The sequence below is a fragment of the Phocoena sinus genome, chromosome 6, assembly GCF_008692025.1.
Source record: "Phocoena sinus isolate mPhoSin1 chromosome 6, mPhoSin1.pri, whole genome shotgun sequence".
In the NCBI taxonomy this organism is placed as follows: Eukaryota; Metazoa; Chordata; class Mammalia; order Artiodactyla; family Phocoenidae; genus Phocoena; species Phocoena sinus.
The window spans coordinates 62,426,466-62,448,988 of record NC_045768.1 but is presented as its reverse complement, the minus strand read 5'-3'; the positions used below and the strand labels follow the sequence as shown (position 1 = coordinate 62,448,988).

General features: G+C 37.3%; 1 long non-coding RNA gene across 1 annotated transcript in view; it reads left to right on the top strand.

The window, feature by feature from the left end:
• The window catches only part of LOC116754941, a 93,809-nt gene that overhangs the window by 69,820 nt on the left and 1,466 nt on the right, over window positions 1-22,523 (top strand). The window lies entirely within an intron of this gene.

Below are 22,523 nucleotides of genomic sequence, written 5' to 3'. Positions count from 1 at the left end.
ACAATACAAAAAACAAAACAATTAAAAATGGGTAAAGGACCTGCATAAACAGCTTTCCAAGAAAGAAAACATACTAATGGCCAACAGGTAACTGAAAAGGTGCTCAATATCTGTACTCATCAGGGAAATGTAAACCAAAACCACAATAAAATATCACCTCACACCTGTTAAGATGTCTATTGTCAGAAAGACAAGAGATAGCAAATGCTTGTGAGGATGTGGAATAAAGGGCAGCCTTGTACACTGTTGGTGAGAATGTAAACTGACACATTGCTGTGGAAAACAGTAGGAAGTTTCCTCAGTAAATTAAAATAGAATCACCATATTAATCCAGTAACCTCACTGGATATGTACCTAAAGTAATTGAAATCAGGATCTTGAAGAGATATGTGTACTCTCACGTTCATTGAAGCATTATTCACAATTGCCAAGGTATGAAAACAATCTAAGTGTCTCATGATGGACGAATGTATATACTCAATAGAATATCGTTCAGCCCTTAAAAAGAAGGAAATCCTGCCATTTGCCACAACATGAAAGAATCTGAAGGGCATTATGGTAAAGTGGAATAAGCCAGATAGCAAAAGATAAATTCTTCATAATATAACATGCATGTGGCATCTTAAAAAAAAAATCAACCTCACAGAAACAGAGTAAAGAGGCAGTTGCCAGGTGATATAGGGTTGGGGAAATAGTGAGAGACTGGTAAAAGGGTACAAACTTTCAGTTATAAGATAGATAAGGTCTGAGGATCTAATGTAGAACATCATGACTATAGTAGATAAAGCACTGTATGATTTTATGATTGGCATTTGCTGAGAGAGTAGAACTTAAGTGTTATCACAATAAATAAGTAAAAAAGTGGGTTTTCCACAGTGGAAGAGGAAGTCCATTAAATTTAACAGAGAGGATAGTTTGCATATCCATCAGTTACCTGAAATTTACTGAGAGGTGCAAAATAGCACAAAGACAATGAAGAGAATTTGATAACCTAAAATAATGTGCTATCATTTTTTTATTGAAAAGCAAAATTTCTCTCTACAGTATCTCCTATTTTTGATCAAAGACAATCTCAAAGAAATATTGATCTTAAAGTAAGGTTGATTTCATTAGATTTGCCCTGATTGTTTACATAGGTGAAGTAAGAATGGGATTAACCATATAGGCTTTTAAAGTTTGCTTTGCTATAAATTTTTACAAGAAATTTTAGATTGGACTTTTAAAATCTCTTGAGGCTAGGAAGCCAACCTTAGAACTACCCGTGATATTTTACCTGCAATACTTAGGGATTGGGTAAATTCCTCTCCTCTCAAGACCCCTAAAATATCCTAAATTTCCTGGGCCTTCCTTCCTCACCTGTAAGGTTTAGTAAATTTGTACTGTGGAACCTTGCTAGTTTTCCCAAGAGGGCTTTGCAAGCATTACTTCCATAATTAATCTTGGCTCCTGTGGAAGGAAAAATTGCACCAAAGTTAAACAGGCAAGAATGACTTTATTCAAGGTTATTGAAGTAGAGGAAAGAGGCCAAGAGTACCTGGCACAGTCCATTCTTTTGGGTCTCTGTGACATATTTGCAAGCACCTTCAGGGAAGCCTCAGAGTAAAACAGAAATCTGTTTGTAGACAACAAGACTTAAAATGGTTGCGGTCAGGTTATTACTATAATTTGCACAAGTGAAAGATCTGACACAAGTTCATTACACAAATAATTCAGCTGGTAAGGAAATTTTTTCTCTTCTATGGCATGCAAAACAAAATAGTTAATGCAGAAAAGTTTAGACAGAATATCTATAAACATAATGATGAAGACTATGTTCAAAGAACAGTAAATATTACATCTAACTTACATATAATAAATGGATGAACATAACCTTTACAGAGAAAACAGTCTTCAGATATAATATCTAATAGTCCTGAGTCTTAAGATGCCATGAATATACCAAGCATTTATAGTGAGAATATGTCAAGATTATCAAGTGAAGAGATCCAGTAAGTCTGGAGTAAGTCTTAAACACTTACATATTCATAAAACTTAATAGGTAAGTGATGTGAGTCCCTAATTGAAAACTACTGCCCTTGAACATTCTGGATTTAAACTAAAGAAGTAAAATTCCACCAAATTTAATAATTTAAAGAATAACAAGCTATGACTGAAAATACCATATTTTTGTATAAATTCAGGGAAGGCTGCACGAGCACAGCAAGGAGATTGATGATTCCCTAGGAACTTCCTATATAATAAATAATTTCTGGAATTTTTATATCAATAATATTTTACCCATATAGATTTAACATAAGGAAGACTAAGCATCTCTTTTGACTTGATAATATTCCCTATGCAACTCACATCATATGAAATAAAATTATTTTTAGCATTTCTCTTTTTACAAGGCAAAAGAACAAATTCTTTGTAATTTCCTGGAGGCCCTGGGAGACCTCAGAGACAGTTTTAGGTGCAAAATATAGCATTCTGGATTTGATTTGGGGATGGAAAAAAGTCAAAAGTTGTCAGGAAGTTTGAACATAGGATTAAATAGGATCATGAGTTAATGAGTAACAACACTCAGCTACCTATTTAACCAATGTGACAATAAAATATTTTTTAAATATAAAAAATAAAATATTTTAAAAATAAGAAATAACACAACTGTGAAGAAACTTAGATCTTTCAAAAGTTAGACTTTGTTCTCTTAAATAGTCAAGGACATGCTAAAAGTCAGCATAAAGTACAGTTAATTATTCTAAGACACAGTATCTTTGCCTTAAAAGATTACATAGAATGTAAAGAGAAATGCTTTTTAATCTCTCATCAAGAGAAGACCAATTATTCAAGAAAGTTTTGTCATTTTTACAGAGAGAAACTTAAATTCTAATTTTGCATCAGTATAATTTTTAAGCTAAAGCTCTATTTAAACAATCTTAATAAATCCACTGAACTTTAGCCATCTTTGACCATGGCAAATAAAAATCCCTTTCCACGAATGTTCTACAACTATATATATTCAATTAGGTCTTGTCATACATTTTCCTCTTTCTAACTCTAGGCAAAAAAGTCTTCTTACTTTAGAATATAACTGTTTTCTTTTTCTTTTAACAAAAATACATCCTGCACACCTTGCATATAAAATTGTTCCTCTCTGCCACTATTGCTCCTAGTAGAGTCTCTTTGACATTTATTGAGTATAACTTTTTTTTTTTTTTTTTTTTTTGCGGTACGCGGGCCTCTCACTGTTGTGGCCTCTCCCGTTGCGGAGCACAGGCTCCGGATGCACAGGCCCAGCGGCCATGGCTCACGGGCCCAGCCGCTTCGCAGTATGTGGGATCTCCCCGGACTGGGGCACGAACCCGTGTCCCCTGCATCGGCAGGCGGACTCTCAACCACTGCGCCACCAGGGAAGCCCATTGAGTATAACTTTTAATCACAGTAACTTCTATTTCTCACAGTAACTATGAGGTGGATAATTATAAACTTTCATACAGCAGAATTTTGTAGCAGACTAACAGAGCTCGTGAATATACATCTCAAAATTTTTTATAGCCATACACTTTCTTCAGATACAATGTACACAGCCTTTCTGTACCGTAAAAATAGAAAAAAAAGTATATATACTTAAAATTACACTTCAGTATTCTCTTACTAGAAATAATCTAGGTATTTAATGACTACTCATTAATTTAGCGTTGAGTCTAAGGTTTTAAGTTACCCAGTGATCTTGGATACTATCTTCAAGGTGAGATAATTACCGTTGAATTAAAGTTTGTCAGAATAATGATTCAATTTGATTAAACACAAATTTATATTTTTATCAATTTAAACATCTAGTATGTGTAATCCTAGCTTATTTGATTAGTAAACATGTACAGATGTACCTGTTTTTGTTGGGAGAATATGCCCAAGTAGAATAAAAATGTATGCTGGAATTGTACTTAACACTGACAACTCAGAAGACATTTTTACTAAAACAATAATATTAAATAAGTCTTGTTTGTCAAAGACATGCCTAAAATTATGTGAACTTGTACTCTTAAAATGTTTTGGTGATTTCTATAAGAATACTTTTTTATGTACATTGAAAATATTAATATCTGGAAATGTTTAGAATATGCAGTTTATGTAAGTGCTTATTTCTAAACCAATCAGAATAGATCTCCTTTAAGGGATTTTATAATCTGATTTGATCATATCATTGGCAGTAAGATAATATACATACATCACATATATAAACACACGTACATAAGCATACAGACACAATAGAGAGTTTATAGCTTAAATGTTAAATTCACTGATTCACATAAAAGAGCTGACTCTTATTTTTGCCTCACCTTTATTTTTTTGCAGATGAGGCAAATTGAGGTTACTCTCTCAAAATGACAGATAAAACATCTAACTAAAGCATCTCCACTGATATTTGTGAAGGAGACCTTTAAGAATTTCTGTACCATGATGTATAATATTAAGTAGACTGTGGACCATATTTTATATGAGAGACCAAGGAGAGATCCGGGGCTGTGTGGGTATCTCCAAAGATTATTTGAATGAAAAAAAAAATCCATCCTATTTCCAATTATGTTTGTTAGTCTCAGGTGCTAAAAATGTTACGTCTTAAGTTCCTTAATTTTTTTTTGTTTTGCGGTACGCGGGCCTCTCACTGTTGTGGCCTCTCCCGTTGTAGAGCACAGGCTCCGGACGCTCAGGCTCAGCGGCCATGGCTCACGGGCCCAGCCGCTCCGCGGCATGTGGGATCTTCCCAGACCGGGTCAGGAACCCGTGTTCCCTTTATCGGCAGGCGGACTCCCAACCACTGCGCCACCAGGGAAGCCCAAGTTCCTTAAATTTTGACTCTAAAGGAGGTTGAGTAAAGGAATGTATGCTGGTGATTGAAGAATAGCTTTCTTGGCAAGTGGTTATCTTTAGTACATTTGCCAGCCAAAGATTTTCCTTTAGCTTTGGGGGATACTTGCTAATTCCTTGGGTAAAGCCCCCAGTAGGTTAGTGACTCAAGTTTCTTTTTTGATAAATATGCCTGCAGCTACCATTAATTTCATTTATGTCCATTAAAGACTTGTGGGGGAGGAGGGAGCATTGCCAGGAACAAGAATTGTCTTAGAGTCAGTGAGAGGCATTAAAAGGCAAAGTTGTATAGGTGTGGAAGTAGAGACATTGAGAAAAGTGAAGAATACAGATGATCTAATTGGAAAGTACATATTTTCCCAGAACGTTTACTGAAGTAGTAGAGTTAAGCAGAAAGCTATGCAGAGTAGTGAGAGGTCCTAGTGAGATAAAAGGATGTTTAGATAAGGTCAGGTCACGAGGTAGATTGACTCTCAAGTCCCATCACAGATACGGTTTGCTTACTCCAAGAGAGGGTGGTGGGAGAGTAAGAGAAGTGTGTTCCCCTTGTGTCCACTAGGAAGACAGAGGGGTATACATTTATGGGGATGATTGTTTTCCCTTGCCCATTGAGAATTAATTGTGACAAAGTTGGTAGCTTAAAGAAAAATCATTGGGGAAGTGGATTTTTGTACTCTTGTTCCCTTTTGCATTCTAAGGCCAAGACCCATGATTCTTTTTTCTATAACGTTTGTAAGTGTCCCTACCTATAATTTTTGCAGGGAGCAGATTTCCCTGGCTTGTTTCCTTCGCATTGTTTAAGTTGTAAAGCCATGAGTTTACATTGTGTTGATTTCGTTTTTTCTGCAGTGGAGTCCTCATGGTATTGAGCTAGTGTATGTGTTTCAGAGATAGCAATATTTCACGAATTTATTTTTTAAAAAATAATATCTCTAATATTTGTTGTAAGCTCTTAACAAAACATGTTGATGGTGGATGTGATTCAATTATGGAGAGCAAATGCATGATAATTCTTTCAAGCACAGGGTAATCTATACCTATAACTAGAGTTGAATTTACCTCTTTATTGTCTGCAGTCTTGCATCTTCGTTCAACAAATTTTTGTTCTTCTTTATGATTTTAGCCTGTATGTAAGCTTCAGAGGTGTTCTAATTTCTTTGATGGCCCATCTCCCAGGCTCACCAGCAGCTGCACAAGTAGATGTATATCAGGGAGCCCAGAAAAATATATCCTGAGGACCAGCCTGAATTGATTACTAATTTTTTTCCTATTCTTATATGATTCTGGAAAATCTTTAATAATATCATGCAAATCTGAATGAGACCAAGGCTTCAAGTCTTCAGATGGATGCTAAGGTCACTGACCTTTCATCACAGGTGGAGACAAGCCAATAACAGTAGTTAAGATGGAAAATTGGGAAGCACGGGCATTTAGTGGAGCCAGGAGAAAGTAATGAGGAGTAATAGGGGCTAAAAGCAAACAGGGCAAACTGTAGATTAAGGAGGAATATTTGGCAAGAGAAAGGGCTGGGAATGATCTGTGTGGAGAGTTTTGAGTGAGGAGAGGATCTGAGTTTGCTGGAGGTGAAGGAAGAGCTGGAGGAGGCCACTGGCGGCGAGAGACAAGCTTGAGTAAAATTCTACCAAACAAAGGTAATCAACTGAATTGTTTCTGTAGTGGTGAAATTTATAATTCACAGGGATTTTGAAGGGTGTTGGAAAGTGAACTGAAATTTTTTTATAACAAGTTTAAACAAACACTGGCAACCAAACCAAGCCAAAAGAGCGCTGAAAAAGTGAATTGAAATTCAGTCTTTACTGTGTGGCCATCAGATGTCTGAAACACAGGGGTCAGGAGCTGGACTCACTGTGGGCTCCCCAAATTGTGGAACATGGGGGCTCCAGAGGCTCCAGTACCTGAGAGCAGAAGATAGGGGTAAATGGGAGGCTTTTGGTATAAAAAGCCCACTGTATCTGATATAAAGTGCAAGTTATGACACCAAACCGTCAAAGACAAAAAACAAACAGCTTGGGAAATGAACCTTATTCTGGCTCCTGCGGTAGGAGTAGAACCCCAGATCTGAATATTTGAGTGTCTCAGAGGGTGGTTTTGCCTTAGATTTTTACAAGAAGTTGTAGGGAAGTTGTATGTGGGGTGATTTTACAGGTGGGATTGTTTTGTAATCAGGGAATCTCTGTCAACCAGTAAATGTTTATCGCTGGGTTTGGCTAGTCTGGGGGTGGTGGGGTGGACAAATAGTTCAGCTAATCATTTATGAGAAAGAGAACAGGAATTTGAAGGGTCTGTTCCTGGCCTTGTCGTAGATAAACAAAGGGTCATACACGAGTGTTACCTAAGTCGTGTGGGGAAAAGTGGTTCTTTGCTGTAAAGCATTTTCTGGAACCTAAAGTTGAGAAAAATTTCTTAACTGTTTCTATTTTCCAAGAGTACTGGGCTGAGATAAAATTCAGCATTGTCAGTTCATGTATATTTATTGTTTAATATTTAACAATTTGGCAATCTGCTTATTCATTTTACCCTATTTTTTGTGCTTTCTTTTCTTTTGACTTTACAGAAACTATGCTTTGTTTTCTTGTGTTTTCTGAAGGTTGTGGGGAAGTAATAAATGTTATTTTGAAAACTAGCTATCCCAGCTGCCTTTCAGTATACTAATTGCAAACATTATCTATCTCTCTCTAATGAACAAAGACAATGTAATGTTATAACTTTCAAAATAATGTACTTATCCTACTTTCTTCTGCTAGTACATTCCTTATTTCTAAGTGTAAGTTAATGTAATGTTCAATCATAGGCCTAGCTTATAAAAATGTTATTGGACTCAAATTTTATTTACTCTATGAAGTCTTTAAAATGAATTTTCAGTTTCTAAGCCATATATACAATAGCATCTTATGCAAGAGAACTGTAGAATTATTTTAATATTTCAGTGCTCTCGTCAGTCTTTTTGTACCATTTTCTTCCTCTGTTGTAACCTCCTCTCACCCATATCCAATGCCAAGCCAGGCCCAGCTACATTAATAATCATGTTTGTCTTCATTCTACTAAATGATAGAACAATGTAACTGGAGAATTTTAGGAGATTTCAACGTGCTTATGGTGTTTGTCAATGACACGGAGCCATTATAGTTCTCATGCTCATTACCAAGGAGCACAGTCTCAAACACATTTTTACCTTACACTGTATATACATTACTCAATCCTCCTCCATTTCATTCCCCACCAACTACCACCCCTCACCAAACAACAGCATTCATCTCATGGCAGGTGTGATGAATAAGATCAGGAAGGACTAATGGAAAGCACCTGTAGTTTCCCAAACTTCCAAATCCCAAGTAAAGATAATTGTTTCAGGGAGGATGATTTTCAGAGGTCTCATCCATTGATTTTATGGGCCCCTGACCGGTATCAACCAACAGCATTGAAAAGCCCCCATGTGAATCAAGGCATCCTGATGATTTTAAACCATTGTTAGTAAATGATACATATGTAGGAAAATTCCAGTCTTCCTCACAAGCATTCAAAGGAAAAGGGGAATTCACATTGTTATTTGAGAGCCTTGTACTCAGATATGGAAATATAATGCATTATTATTAATCTATCAAACAAATATTTATTGAACTTTTACTTTGAGCCTGTGGCTGAACTACCACAATAGAACAAGAGAAAACTGAAAATACTAATCTGGGAGAACCAAAGAAAGGCCTTGTAAACCAGAGCAGGTTAACTGCATGTCATTGACTTTTAAACTCCAGTGGTAACTCCTTAATTCATGTTCTCATTCCTTTGTTTTAAGCCTCCTCTGTCACTACAGCTTTTCCACTCAGATACTTTATTATAACTGACATTTTGTTGGTTAGATTAGCTCTTTAAATAATTTTCTTACAAAGGCAAGGAGTCCATGGGAAACAGCATTTTCCTCTGAGGTTTTCACACGTGAATGACAATTAGATCCTAAACTTTCGCCATCAAAATTCCAGTGTCATCTCCACAGTGCTCCATGTCAGAAAATAGAATTCTGAAAGGAGTTGTTGAATTTTAAAAAAATTTTTAGTTTTAATTTTTAAGCTAAAGTATTTTTCCTTAGTAGATGCATTCAGGATTTTTTTTAACTTGTTCAAATTCAATTTTCTTTCCTCCCCAGGATATATCTAGAGAGGGAACTACTTTGTAATTTTTTATCCTATAAAACACCAAACACTTTCAAATTTTAGAATCAAGTTTTTCTTCAGCTCCATGGAAGTTGATATAAAGTGCATCACCTCTAGAGGTAGAAATGCTGGCTTTGCAACATCTGCTTCTTATTAACTAGGAGGCAGGTTATTTAAAATTCTCTGCAAGACTGTCTCATCAGTTGTTAAACAGATGTAAGACTGTATTATATGGAGGTTTCTTGCAGATTAAATGAGCTAATGGTAGATGTAAATCATTAATGTTTCATACATGTTAGTGGTTATTATTTGTGATTGTTGGCTGTATTCCTGTTATTCATGATTTCTTCAGCTGAAAACTTATAATTCTTAGAATTTCAATCATCTTCTTAAATAAACTGTCTATTACTTTCTTATTCATCTATTATTTTCTTCTTATTTTAAACTTTCCTGTGCATTACAAGTGAAATTACTGAATGTGCTCTCCAAAATAAAATCCTTTATTTACCTCAAACTTTCATTGCTTCCAAATAAGATTTTCATGTTTATTTTATATTTTAAGTTTTCCTTCTCTGTCTTTTTTTCTCCCTTCACTCCTCTTTCCTTCTAATAGTCAGCTCTCATTTCATCTCTGCTTTTATTTCAAGGTGTTCTTTCTTCATAGCTCCCTAATCGTATTTATAGAGAATTTTCTCAAAGATATGAACATCCTCAAGCTCATCAAGGCATTGTCCCCCTTTCTGTAGTTTCTGTTCATAAGCATGTCAGTGTTTCTGTTTTCATTTTTGAATTCAGAATATCAGTCTAGTGCAAAGGTAGTACATGTGTGTAGTCACCACCATCCATGTTTGAACAACTTCCTCCTTCCAAATTTCAATAAGATGGTTAGGCTGATGTACAAAGTTCTTTCTTGTAGGTCAGTATGTAAATTTTGTTCAGAGTCATTTGATGTGTTCTACTGGCCTGAAGTCTCATTTTCTCTTCTCTTCTTGTATTTTTGATTAAACTAGAGGGTAGGATCTAGTTTGAAATTGTCATTTCAGCACTACAGTTCATAAGCCCCTCCACACTTAGCATTGTAAGCTTATTCTCAGCACTCTTCCCAGTGCATTCCCTAAGATATGTAAGCATTTCAGGTAATAAAGAAGCACTGCATATGCCTACTTCTTGCGGTGATGTATGTTGGCAGTGTCCCAATGCCAGTGAGGAAAAAGCTGTTCACAAAGTTTGGGGACAGAACTCATAGCTCTGATGGGATAAAATGATAACTTCTTTGCACTTGAGGCAACGTGTCATAGTCCTATTTGCTTCTTGACAACTATTCTGGTTTAAGGTTACAGTCGAATGTCATATATTAGGGGTATCAGAATCTTTTCCTGTTTTATTTTTGGATGTCTGTTCTCCATAAGACTGTAGTTGGATGTGATATGTGTTTTGAGGATATACTTTTAAATTCACCTCCATCAACAACACCATTTGTTTAAATTCTGAATGAAATTGTACATATGTTCTTTATTTTTCTTTAATTACATTAGTACAAACCTGCTGGTATGTGTGTGTGTGTGTGTTTAAGAGGAGACTTGGTAAGAAGCATATCAAGCCCACATAATCTGTAAGCCCACTAGTCCAAAAGTTTGTCTCTTTCAACATTCCAGAGTAGTATAACTTGATATTCCACAACTAAATATTCCTAAGACAGCAATTATATTTCCTAGGGGAAATTCTCTGATCATATTACAGCAAAGATTATTAAATCTCTCCATATCCATTCTCACCTTTTTCTTTTTGGTAATATGACATTTCTTCCTCATTCCCTGATCAATATTTAGCTGAGAATGTGCCTGTCCACCAGAGACTTCAGTGCTCAGACTCCTTTGTACCTTGCTGAGGAAATGTGAATAAGTTAGAGCTAGTGGGGCGTGGGCAACAGTGATGAAGGTGTCAGGGAGGAAGACATTTTTCCCCTGCCCTTCTGGTGTTTCTCGCTGATCTAATCTAATTGACATGAGACAGATTCACAAGATAAAAATCAAATGAAAGTTTAATAACATGTATATATGGGAGAGAACCAGGAAATCTGAGTAACTTGTCAAAAGGGCTGAACCCCTCACCTTAAATACCATCTTCAGCTAAAGACAAAACAGGATGTTGGGGAAGTGGTTTGGGACTTTAAAGGGGAGGAAGGTATTTCACATGAAGGTGGAAAAGCAAATGTTTGGTAAACAAATGCTAGTCCCTGCAGAGTTAGTGGGACACAGAGAGGGATTTTAATAGACTTTGCTAGGTTCCTCCCTGTCTATACACCTGAATCCTACTATAGTTATCTATGGTGATAGCTCCCTTCCTGGAACAGGTTCTCTATTTACAGTCTTTTAGGCAGTTAAGGGGAAGGTCAAATTTTCTAGGTGTTTTGGATTTTGATTGTTGTCAACTCGAAATAAGCTGCATACCAGAGACGTTTTGGGGTGGCGAGTTTTCCTCCCTAAAAACATAACCTTTATGTATATATACATGTTTCCTCTGTTATTCCTTTCCCTACCCTGAGTATTGGGAACCAGTCCTAGAGGCTTTCAGCTTCAACCCTACAGACACATCTAACACCCCGGGCAAAGGCAGAGGAGAAGCAAGAAGGGCTGTGGGTCCCTGCATGATCTCATGTTGCCAAGCCCCTCTGCCACTGTAGGCTATGAACCATGAACTCTTTCAGGAGAGAGAAATAAATTTCCATCTCATTTAAAACTCAACATTTTGGGGTATTTTTATTGTAGCAGCTCTTCCTGTAAACTAATACAAAATACATCTATACAATACTGTTAATTGGAGAAATACGGCCGCAGTAAACAGTTCATCAACTTTTACTTACTGCTTTCATAAGATCTGGCTGATGAGTACTAAAATTTCTTCACAGTAAAGCTCTAACATTTCTGGAGTTTGTGTAAGTGGACTAGCAAAAATGAATGTGTTTCCAGTTGTGGGGTTTTTTTTGTTTGTTTTAAAATGGAAGCCCAGGCTTCCCTGGTGGCGCAGTGGTTGAGAGTCTGCCTGCCGATGCAGGGGACACAGGTTCGTGCCCCGGTCCGGGAAGATCCCACATGCCGCAGAGCGGCTGGGCCCGTGAGCCATGGCCGCTGAGCCTGCGTGTCCAGAGCCTGTGCTCCGCAACGGGAGAGGCCACAACAGTGAGAGGCCCACGTACCACAAAAAAAAAAAAAAAAAAAGGAAGCCCATTCACTTTTTTTTTCTTGAGATTGGGATGGCTGATGGGAAACCATTAAATGAAATCCACACCCAGCCAGAAGATCTCACAACAGCATGATAATATGTTTCAGAAGTATAAAGGGATTAGAAAAGCGAGAAAGAACTAGTAACCTTTCTTCAATGGCATTTTTCATTCTCTCACAGAGCTACCATACCCAGAAGGATATTTTAAAACCGGAATTCTTAGCCCTTTGTAATAGCATAAGCATAACTTTTTAAGACTGGCCTGACATTCTGTAATAATTTTTTTTTCCTCCATTGGAGATGTGAAGTCAATGGCAGCTTCATAGCTTTTTATTAGATGTCTTTTGAGCATGAACTACATCAGTTTCCTATGGAGCTTGACAAAGGAGAAATTTTGGCATTGAGAAGAGCCTCTGGTGTGTTAGAAATAGAAAGCAACATACATGCTTCAGAACTAGCAAATGTCTTGCCTGCCAAACCAACCCTGTGGTGCACATACTTCTGTACTACAGACCTGTCCTCTCAAACTCAAAGAAGAGGGGAAACCAGTGGAGTCCTTTCTGGCTCAGGATGATTACCCTGAATCCCTGTTAAAAGAAAAACCCATGACCTTCCTCTCTCAAGGAAAACTGTATGCCTCACTGATTCTCATTTTAATGCACAGTTCTGTGTCCTTGCATATAAAAACATTATTTGAAGGCTTCAAGAAACAAACAAGACGTGGCTATGGGGGGTGCTAATTCAGGTCCACCTAATTCCCAAATTCATGTTGCCTCCACTATATTTTTCGTTTAGATATTAATTACTACACAAAGCAATAGAAATCATTTGGCATCTGTGATTTATAAGAAATACATATTTGCCTTTCAGATGACCAAAGATATGTTTCTCATGTATATTTGGTCTTCATCCACAGTTCCTGGCTCACAGCTCCTGAAACACTTGAGATTTCCGAAGTGAGAGAGTAATAATGTAACTGAACCCAGGTTTGGCTGCTCTCAGCTCATAATTCGAGAGACAAGTGTAGGTAGAGAGGAAAGGTGTTTTAATCTTTAATTAGAAAACCCAGCAATCTGGGGAGAAGGTGGACTCGGGTCCAGAGACCACCCCTCAAGAGTCTGCTCAGCCATGATAGTTTTTTTTTTTTTTTTTTTTTTTTTTTTTGCGGTAAGCGGGCTTCTCACTGCTGTGGCCCCTCCCGCTGCAGAGCACAGGCTCCGGACGCGCAGGCTCAGCGGCCATGGCTCACGGGCCCAGCTGCTACGCAGCACGTGGGATCTTCCCAGACTGGGGCACGAACCCGCGTCCCCTGCATCGGCAGGCGGACTCTCAACCACCACGCCACCAGGGAAGCCCTCGCCATGACAGTTTTTAAAAGGAAAAATGGGGCAGGGGGAAGAATCTCAGTGAATCATCAAGGCAGGAGGTTGGGTTCTGCATCATGCCCCATTGAGTGCAGACTGGCCGACTCTTTCTTCAGATATTATCTTGCCCACATGATCTGCCTGCAGGATTACTTAGGGGGGCTGTTGAGGGTAGAGAGCTAGTCCTTTTTTAACTGCTTAATTCTTCACTCTTCATTTTATCTAGGAAAAGAATCAACAGGTTAGACAGGGCACGGTGTACATTGAGGAGCGCCTAAGTCAGGAGTTAGTTTCAATTGCTTAGTGATCTCATCCCTATAATTAGGTTCTTTTAAGGAAAGAGGGGAACAGAAATGGGCAAACAGGAAAGGGGCAAAAGAGCTGCTTTCAATAAGAGTGTCATTTGTTATGTCAGTGAGGTGGCTTTTGGGCCCCACTTAAGGATGGGAACTGGTTGCCAGGAAAACCAACCGTGTGACTAGAGGTTGGAACTTTTAGTCCCACCCCAAGACCTCCTTGAGGGAAGGGAGAGGGGCTGGAGGTTGAATTATTGGCCAAGGGCCAATGATTTAATCAATCATGGCTATGTGATGAAGCTTCCATAGAAAATCCGAAAGCAGAGGCTTTGGAGAGTTTCTGTGTTGGTGAACCTGTGGAGATACAGGGAGAGTGGCTTGCCTGGAGAGAGCATTGAAACTCATTGTCCTTCCCCCATAATTTTGCCCTAAACATTTATTCCATCTGGCTGCTCCTGAGTTAGAGATGGGGTTCTGGGAGCTTTCTAAGTTGGGGAAACAGAATACTGCCTGGTGCCATCTTTGTGGGCCTCAAGTTTTATGAGGACAGAAGCTCCTTTGTTCAGGACCTCACCCATGTATCTCTCTATCTGGCGTTGATTCATATCCTCTAATATCCTTAGAAATCAATTGATAATCTAATTAATAAACAGATTTCCTGAGATTTATGAGCTGCAAGGAGGGGAACCCAAGGAGGGGGTCATGGCAATCTGTGATTTATAGCCAGTCAGTCAGAAGTACAGGTAACAACCTGGGCTTGCATTTGAAGTTTGAAGTGGAGGGTGGTCTTTTTGGATGGAGCCCTTCCTCTGTGGAATGCAATGCTACCTCAGGGCCAATAGTGTTAGAAACTGAGTTGAATTTTGGGAAACCCAGCTGGTGTCTGAACATTGCTTGGTGTGGGGAAACTCATACCTTCACAAACATTGTAATTGGTACTAGAATCACTTTTAGCATCTTATGTACTAAGCACTAATTTCACTAAAGAGAACGAGGAACTTTGTATTAAAGGAATGTAATCAAGAACTGTACGATTATATACCTTTTGTCTGACTCTTTAAACCTTATCTAACAGTTTTGAGCTGAAGTCCACAAAAATCATGGCATCTTTAAAAGCTTACAGCAGGCAATAAACCTCTTATGAAACATTACAATAAGAACTATCCAGGGCTTCCCTGGTGGCGCAGTGGTTGAGAGTCCGCCTGCCGATGCAGGGGACACGGGTTCGTGCCCCAGTCCGGGAAGATCCCACATGCCCGCGGAGCGGCTGTGCCCGTGAGCCATGGCCGCTGAGCCTGCGCGTCCGGAGCCTGTGCTCCGCGACGGGAAGGGCCGCGGCAGTGAGAGGCCCGCGTACCGTACAAAAAAAAAAAGAAAAACTATCCTTGGTAATTTTTTCATCTTGGTAAGACAACTTTATACTATATATTTTGCTTCTCCCCTAAAATCCCCAGAATACTGAAAGTCAAAAAGCACAGTAAGAAAAAAAAATTATGACAAAATAGACCATTATGACATAAAACAGCAAAAACAATCTAAAATAACACTTTCACGAACATTTGTTTTGACTTCTCAAGAGAAAGAAGAGTTCCTTCAACATAAGAACACAATACTGACTGAACAAAAAACAGTAACAACTAACAGATGAGGACTTTGTTTTCATAAAGGAATTGTAAGAGACAGAACCTTGGAAGCAATCTTGCATCACTTTTTGTTTCTTCTGATTTTTCCTAGCAACAGAGTGAATGCAGCTACAATTGTCAAGCCAAAACTTGTGGTTTTTTGGTCAAAGTCCAGCTCTCAGCAAATGGATTTTGGTTTCAACTAATAGCCTAGCATTGGAGGCACTTGAAGGTAAAGAGCCAGAAATTAAGCTAAGAGAAGAAGAAGCCTTGAAAGTCAAAGTAAAACCATGAGAAGCTACATGATTGAATCAAAAATCAAATAACAAATAAGAGTATTTTGAAGTGCAGAGGTCCTCACTCCATGCCTGATATTCTTTTTATAAGCAGACATATATTTCTTTCGTTAAATATATAACCTCAGTGACATGTGACAAACTGATACAACACCACCTGTAAATAGCAAGGATTGGCATAATTTAAGACTTAGAAACGATAAACATTTTTCCTCTCCATATTGCATTCTAGGCCGCCTTCTCTTAACTCTATTTCCTCTTTTAATAAACTGTGTTGCCCAGAATTCATTTGGTGAAACCTAATACCCATTGTGGTGGTGTTTGGAGGTGGGGCCTTTGGGAAGCGACTCGATCCAGAGGGCAAAACCCTCGTGAATTGCACTAGTACCTTTGTAAAAGAGACTCTGGAGAGCTACCTCATTCTCCTCTCTCATGTGAGGACACATCTAGAAGACTGCCCATGAGAGCAGGCTCTCATGGGATGTTAAACTGCTGGTGACTTGATGTTGGATTTCCCAGCCTCCAGAACTGTGAGAAGTAAATTTCTGTTACTTATAAGCTACCCAGTCTATGGTATTCTTGCTGTAGCAACCCAAATGCACTAAGATGCCACGCTTAGAAAAATTATCTGTAGCAATGCCTTAAATCTCCATATCTACATACTGCATATGTATATAAAAGCCTAGAGTTTACTAGGCTTTGGGAAGAGATATCCTCTGAGACACTTATTTCCAATTGTTAACTTACTATTAGATTGCCCTACAAGGAGCCTTATATTCAACATTTAGGGAAAATGATCCTTTTCTCAAACCTGGGATCCTCCTTTTGTGTTCTCTAATTAATAATTTCTGCTCTTATGCATACAGTAAGGCAATTTGGTGGTTTTTTTCCTATGGGATTCATATTCATTTATCAATCCATCATCCATTAGTTTATTAATTCACTGATAAAAACAAGTATTGATCTGCCAGCTACAATTTTAGGTGCTGGAGCTGAAGTAGTAAAAACTTTGGTGGAAAAAGTGGTCCTGCCTTTATAGCACTTGCATTTTTGTTGAGAAAGATAAATAATTAAAACAAACATCTAAAAACATAGTATGGAGATACAATAATAAATGCTGTAAAGAAGAATAAACCCAAATCAAGAAGCAAACTGTGTGCTGGGGAGAAGTGGGCCTACTCTTGTAGGACAGTCAAGGAAGAATTCTTTAATAAGATGACGTCTGAACAGATCAATAAAGGGAATGAAGATGCCAGCCATACAGACCACTCTATGAAACAAGAGCATTCTAATTAGAAAAGAACATCAAGGTCCTGAGGTAAGAGTATGCTAGACAAGTCCAAGAATATTAAGGGGCCGGCATGGTTGGAACTGGGTGAGTGAGAACAGTGGTAGAAGTTTGAAATCATGGAGGTTTGGACCGTATCAAGTAAGGTTTTGTAGATCATAGTAAATATTGTTTTATCCATTGATATGTATTAAATCACCAAAAATAATTATTAATTTCTTTTGTTCTGTGGACTGATTCAGTTGGGGGTAGAATACTTTTGCCAGTATGGAGGTATAATTGACAGGTCACATTGAGTAAGTTTAAGATATACAATGAGTTGATTTGATATTATACTATTACAAAATAATTACCACCAAAGCACTACCTAACACTTCCAGCCATCACATAATTACCATTTCTTTTTTGTAGGATACTTAAAATTCACTCTCTTAACAACATTCAAGTGTATAATACAGTATTCTTAGCTATAATCACAATGGTGTACGTTACATCTCAAAACTTAATCTTGTAAGTGGAAGTTTGTACTCTTTGAACAATATCTTCCCATTTCCCCCCACACTTAGTCCTGGGAACCACCACCCTCTGTTTCTCCGAGTTTAGCTTTTTTAGATTCCACATATGTGATATCATATGGTATTTGTCTTTCTCTGGCTCATTTCACTTAATGCCCTCAAGTTTCATTCAAGTTGTCATAAATGGTGGGATTTCCTTTTCTCGTGGCTCAATAATATCCTATTGTGTATGAATGTACCGCGTTTTCTTCATTCATTCATTCATTGACACATTATTTTCATATCTTGGCTATTGTGAATAATGCTGCGGTGAATATGGGGGTACATTATCTCTGTGAGATCCTGATTTCAGTTCTTTGGATATATACCCAGAAGTGGGATTGCTGGGTGGTTTGATACTTTTATTTTTAACTTTTTCAGGAACATCCATTCTGTATTCCATAGCGGCTGTAACAATTTTCATTCCTACCAGTGTTACACAAGTCTTCTTTATCTCCACACTCTAACCGACACTATTTCTTGTCTTTGGGATGATAGCTATTCTAACAGGTGTGAAGTGACAGGTCATTGTAGGTTTTTTTTTTTTTAACATCTTTATTGGAGTATAATTGCTTTACAATGTTGTGTTAGTTTCTGCTGTATAACAAAGTGAATCAGCTGTACATACACATATATCCCCATATCCCCTCCCTCTTGCGTCTCCCTCCCACCCTCCCTATTCACCCCTCTAGGTGGTCACAGAGCACCAAGCTGATGTCCCTGTGCTCTGTGGCTGCTTCCCACTAGCTATCTATTTTACATTTGGTAGTGTATATATGTCTATGCCACTTTCTCACTTCGTCTCTGCTTACCCTTCCCCCTTACCATGTCCTCAAGTCCATTCTCTACGCCTGCGTCTTTATTCCTGTCCTGCCCTAGGTTCATCTGAAACCAGTTTGTCTTTTTTTTTAGATTCCATATATGTGTGTTAGCATATGGTATTTGTTTTTCTCTTTCTGACTTACTTCACTCTATAGGTCATTGTAGTTTTGATTTGCATTCCCTGATGATTAGTGATGCTGAACACCTTTTTTTGTACCATATGTCTTCTTTAGAAAACTATTTGCTTCCTCTGCCCTTTTTTTTTTTTTTTTTTTTTTTTTTTTTTTTTTTTGCGGTACATGGGCCTCTCACTGTTGAAGCCTCTCCCGTTGCGGAGCACAGGCACCGGATGCACAGGCTCAGCAGCCATGGCTCACGGGCCCAGCCGCTCCGCGGCATGTGGGATCTTCCCGGACTGGGGCACGAACCCGTGTCCCCTGCATCTGCAGGTGGACTCTCAACCCACTGCGCCACCAGGGAAGCCCTCTGCCCATTTTTTTAATGGAGCTATTTGTTTGTTGCTGTTGTTGTTTTTGAGTCTTCATGTATTTTGGATATTAATTCCTTATCAGATAGAAGGTTTGGAAATATTTTCTCCCATTCCATACATTGCCTTCTCATTTTCTTGGTTGCTTCTTTTGCAGTGCAGAAGCTTTTTAGTTTTATGTAATCCTGGTTATTTATTTTTGCTTTTGCTGTTTGTGCTTTTGGTGTCTTAATGAGGAAATTTCTGCAAAGACCAATGTCAAGTTGTTAGCGTATAGAAATGCAACTCTTTCCTGTATGTTAATTTTGTATCCTGAAACTTTACTGAATATATTGATTAGTTCTAGCAGTTTTTTGGGGAAGTGTTTAGGATTTTCTATCTGCAAACAAAGATAATTTTACTTCTTCCTTTCCTCTTTTGATGCCTTTTATTTCTTTATCTTGCCCGATTTCTCTGGCTAGACTATCCAGCACTATGTTGAATAGGAATGGTGAGAATGGGCATCTGTGTCTTGTTCCTGATTGTAGAGGAAAAGCTTGGAAGCTTTCACTATTAAGTATTGTGTTGGCTTTAGGTTTGTCATATATGGCACTTAATGTGTTGCGGTATGTTTCTTCTATATCCAATTTGTTAAACATTTTTATCATGAAGGGATGTTATGTTTTGTCAAATGATTTTTCTACCTCTGTTAAGATGATCATATTATTTTTATCTTTCTTCTGTTAATGTGGTATATACCATATATTGATTTGTGGATGTTGAACCAGTCTTGAATCTCAAGGTTACATCCCACTTTTTTATAATAAATGATCCTTTAATGTGCTGTTGAAATCAGTTAGCTAATATTTTGTTGAGAATTTTTACATTGATTTTTGCCAGGCATATTGGTTTGTAATGTTCTTTTCCTGTAGTGTCCTTATCTGTCTTTAATATCAGGGTAATGCAGGCCTCATAAAATATTTGGAAGTGTCATTTACTCTTCAGTTTTTTTTTTTTTTGAAGTAATTGGAAGGAATTGACATTAATTCTTTAAATATTTGGTAGAATTCACCAGTGAAACCATCTAGTTTTCTTTCCTCTTTTGGGAGGTTTTTGATTACTGATTCATCCCCTCGCACATATTTGTCTGCTCATGTTTTCTATTTCTTCATGATTTCATCTTGGTAGGTATATGTTTCTAGTAATGTATTGATTTCTTCTGGGTTATCAAGTTTGTGTATAATTATTTATAATAGTCTCTCATGATCCTTTGTATTTCTATGGAATCATTGTTACATCTTCTCTTTCGTTTCTGATTTTATTTTTTCTAAATTAGTCTAGCTAAAGTTTTGTCAATTTTTACCTCTAAGAAAACCAGTTTTTTTAGCTGTTGATGTTTCTATTGTTTTTTGGTCTCTATTTCATGTATTTATGCTCAAGTCTTTGTTATATCCTTTCTTCTGCTAACTTTGGTCTTTATTCATTTTTCTTCTAGTTCCTTTTGGTGTGGGATTGTTTATTTGTTATCTTTCTTGTTAATGTAGGTGTTTATTGCTGTAAACTTCCCTGTTAGAACTGCTTTTGCATTATCCCACAAGTTTTGATACGTTCTGCTTCCATTTTCATTTGTTTCAAGATATTTTTTGATTACCCTTTTTATTTCTTCTTTGACTCATTGGTTCTTCAGTAGCATGTTGTTTAATCTCCATATACTTGTAAATTTTCCAACCTTCTTCTGTTACTGGCTTCTAGTTTTACATCTTTGTGGTCAGAAAAGACTCTTAGTATGTTTTCAATCTTCTTAAATTTGCTAGGATTTGGTTTATGATCTGTGATTAGTCCTGAAGAAGGTTATGTGTGTGATGGAGAAGAATGTGTATTCTGCTACTCTGGGATGAAGTGTTCTGTATATGTCTATTAGTTTTATTTGTTCTGAAGTATTGTCCAAGTCCAAGGTTCCTTGTTGATTTTCTGTCTGGATGATTTTTTCATTGCTGAAAGTTGAGTATTGAAGTCCCCTACTATTATTTTTGGCTGTTTGTCTTTTCAAGTCTGTTACTATTTGCTTAGTATATGTAGTTGCTCTCATGTTCAGTGCATATATATCTATGATTGTTTTATCTTCTTGATAAATTGACCTCCTTATCTTTATATAATGACCACTTTTGTCTCGTTACCATTGTTGGCTTAAAGTCCATTTTGTCCAATATAAGTATAGCTAACCCTTCTCTCTTTTAGTTTTTACTTTGATGGAATATCTATTAACATCCCTTCACTTTGAGTTATGTGTGTCCTTAAAGCAGAAGTGCATCTCTTGTAGCCAGTTCAAAGTTTGGGTCTTGTTTTTTGTTTGTTTGTTTGTTTTTTAAATCTATCCAGCCACTCTATGCCATTTGACTGAAGAATTCAATCCATTAACGTTTAGAGTAATTACTTATAAAGGCTTACTAATGCCATCTTATTGCTTTCTAGCTGTTTTGCAGTTCCATGGCTCTTTTTCCTTTTTAAATTGATGATTTTCCTTAGTGGTCTGCTTTGATTATTTTCTGTTTATCTTTGGCATATCTATGGTAGATTTTTGCTTTGTGGTTCCCATGAGGCTTACATAAAACATATATGCATATGTATTTGTGTATATATATATTCTCATTATATTTCCTGCTGATAACAATTTAACTTCAATTGCATTCAAATCCTCTATCCTTCTGTTCCCCCTTGATGTTTTTGATATCACCATACCTCTTTTTATATTATGTAATCCATCAACAAATTGTAGAAGCTATAGCTATTTATTATACTTTTGTCCTTTAAGCTTTATACCAAAGTTAATTAGTTGTCAAACCACCATATTAGAGTATTGGGGTATTCTGAATTTGACTATATGCTTACCTTTACCAGTGTGTTGTATATTTTCCTATATTTCAATGTAATTAATTAGCATGCTTTTGATTCAGCTTGAAGAATTCCTCTCTGCATTCCTTGTAAGGCAGGTTTAGTGGTGTTGAATTCCCTCAACATTTTTTTTAATTAGGGAAATTCTTCATTTTGCCTTCAATTCTGAAAGACAGTTTCTCTGGGTAAAGTATTCTTGGTTGGTAGTTTCTTTGTTTTAGTACTTTGATTATATCATGCCATACTTACCTGGCCTGCGAGGTCTCTGCTGAGTAATCTGCTGGTAGCCTTAAGAGGGTTGCCTTTTATGAAAGAGGTTTTGTTTTGTTTTTTTCCTATTTTGCTGTTGTTAAAATTCTTTGTCTTTTGTTTTAGACAGTTTTATTATATATTTTGATGAAAATTGTTATGGATTGAAATTATGAGTTTACCTATTAGCTTCATGAACTTGTATGTCCAAATCTCTTCCCAGATTTAAAAAGTTCTCAGCCATTATTTCTTTAAATAGGCTTTCTACTGCTTTCTCCTCTCTTCTCCTTCTGGGACTGCAATGATGTATACATAATTTCTTCTTGTAGTATTCCATTAGTATGTAGACTTTCTTCATTGCTTTTTATTATTTTTCTTTTGCTCGCCTGATTGGATAACTTCGGTTGATCTGTCTTCAAGCTCACTAATTCT